General features: G+C 32.8%; 1 protein-coding gene across 1 annotated transcript in view; it reads right to left on the reverse strand.

Annotated features, from left to right (window-relative positions):
* The window catches only part of LOC118753468, a gene marked incomplete in the record, with an annotated part of 83,773 nt that overhangs the window by 73,125 nt on the left and 8,093 nt on the right, over positions 1–2,555 (reverse strand).

Below are 2,555 nucleotides of genomic sequence, written 5' to 3' on the forward strand. Positions count from 1 at the left end.
TTTTATGTACGCCTTTAATCGAGAATAGCAGGAAAGTTGCTTTAAATTTGAGTTAGCTTCTTCAAACAAATGTATATATTTTTGGATGCTTTTTTTAATTCAAGTTTTTTTTTCAATAAGCCAGCTAAGTGGCTATCTGTATATAAGAATGACATAAAGCCGTTTTAAGGGTGCGATGAAGTGCAAAAAGAAGCGTTTATTTATGTTTCGTTTGAAAGTATTGCTAAATGAATTGAACTAAGCTGAAAAGAAGGAAATGAGTTGCGTATCAGATTTTATTTTTTTTTTTATCTAAGATCATGTAGCGAAATTTACTTTAATGCTTTAAGGTTCTATTAGGATGGGGTTAGCATGATGTTTTTTAATCGACAATTGCTGCAATGAATGGGAGGTCAGAATGAGGAAACCAACTGACCCCAAACTAGAGTGTTTTCTATGATAATATTTATGCTATAGAGAAAGTAATTAGCAATATTCTAATTGGAAAAACCATTATCTTCGCCGATAGCCAAGTAATTTTGAAAGAAATTGGATCTCAGAGGTTGTACGGAACTGGCGTACCGCTATTGCACTACACTGAACCAAAAATCCATCTCTGTGTCAAAGAAAAGCTTTCCTTACTTTAAGGTCGATAATTCTTCCGAATGAGTAAACGATCCTCCCGAACGAGTAATTTTTCTTTGGAATGTGTAAAAACGTACACGAAAATATGGGACCGTGGATTTAATCTATCATTTTGAAGAAATGTTGGGCATGAAAAGAGGATAAAACTTCTTTAGTGCTATTTCGTTCCCATTTTTCTTCATTTTGATTGCTGGTTTTCTTCAATTAAGTGAAGGTTTTTTTGCGAGCGAGGCAGACAATAAAATGCCCAGGTATGGTAGACAGCTCTAGCCACAAAACCATAGTAGAAATCTGAATAATTACACGATAGCCGTTACAAATGACTTCTGGACCAAAGGAGATAATTGTGAGGCCTCGAGGTCTTTATGAAATAAAAAACGGTGGAACTTCTGAAACTGCACATATCCTTGGTAAGACGAATGCCATTGCAAAAGTTGCCACGATAAGAATGAGGATAAATCAAATTGCCACTGTCTGTGGCCATGTGTAGAGGCCCCCAGTCGAAGCGACTCAAAAACCTGGAATCAAGCTTCTTCGCCAGTCTGGCAGAGATAGTGGAGGTAGAAATCTTAGATCCGTTTCATTTCATTTGGTATAACAAGTGGTTCAATAAATTAACGACCAGATTATTTTTTCTCTGTTTAAAGGAACTCGGGTTCAAGTTCACAGGGTGTTCTAAGAATGAACTGAAAACATCCTAAAAATTCCAACTAAAAGAGGTAAAATTACGAAGAGTTTTCAAAATATTTTGAAGCGTCCCGAAAAAAAATCGAAAAATCTCGTTAAATCGCAAAAAGTTTCGAAAAATCCAAATTACCACGAATCGATTAAATTTTTTTTTATCAATGCACAAAACTAAAAAGCAAAAATTGGCGCTTATTATCTGGTCAAAGAATAAACGACAAATAAATTTAATCTCTGGTTATCGATAAATATCACTGTGCGATAATTTTTCTGCAACTGATTTCGATTATATGTATTATTTGGAAGTACTACATCAGGGAGTAAAACACTAGGGTGGTTGGCAAGACAGCGAGAAATAGGGAAAAGATACTTTACCAAGATTTGGCTATTTTTATTTTATTAAAAAATATTTATTATTTTTTTATGAAAATACTATATAACTTTCTATCAAAAAAAGAAACAATGTAAATCAAAACTTTAAACTTTGTAGAACATTTAAAAAAATTCGACGAATTTTAACAAATGTTGATCAAAATTATAAACTTTTTAATTCGATTTTTTAGATTTTTTTTTTGTAGTATACAGTTTTGTAGTCCTTTCGGACTTATCGTTGATTTTGGCAATTTTTGTTTGCGCATTTTCTTCGATACAAAATATGTTCGACAATATTTTTGTATGGGGAAAATGAGCAACACCTTTCACAAAAAAAATACCAAAAATCAACGGTATTTGCCAGGTACTTAAAACTTGCACTTTATTGCACTAAAATTATATGGGCTGGAAAACTGCATACTCAAAAAATTCTAAAAAATCTGATTAAAAAGTCGTCTCGTAATTTTGAGTTAGCGGTAACAGGGGATTTCCCCGACATATTTATATGTGTTTCATGATCACCATCCGCCAAGTTTGCGGTGATCGTTGCTTTGTCATTGCGAAAATTCCGTCGACGGCTTGTCATTGCCTGCCCCAGGGTACGCATTGGTCTGAAGTCAAATAGTAGGGTTCAAAAGAGCCTCCAAGTTGATATAATATTAAATTTTTTAGTAAAAATTGCAAAGAAAGTGACAATTTTGAATAAGAACAATTCTCCTGTTCTTTTTAATGAATTTTACACAATACAAACTTGGGTTCAACAAAATGAAAAAAAATTGCGCAAGAAGAATTTTAATTGTTATAATTGTTTTTTTTTGTCAACCAAATAACGATATAAAAGTTACAAAACGGAATTTTTTTTTTTTAACTGACTT

This window comes from Rhagoletis pomonella, unplaced genomic scaffold, assembly GCF_013731165.1.
Source record: "Rhagoletis pomonella isolate Grant_MI unplaced genomic scaffold, Rhpom_1.0 Rhpom_scaffold_00002, whole genome shotgun sequence".
In the NCBI taxonomy this organism is placed as follows: Eukaryota; Metazoa; Arthropoda; class Insecta; order Diptera; family Tephritidae; genus Rhagoletis; species Rhagoletis pomonella.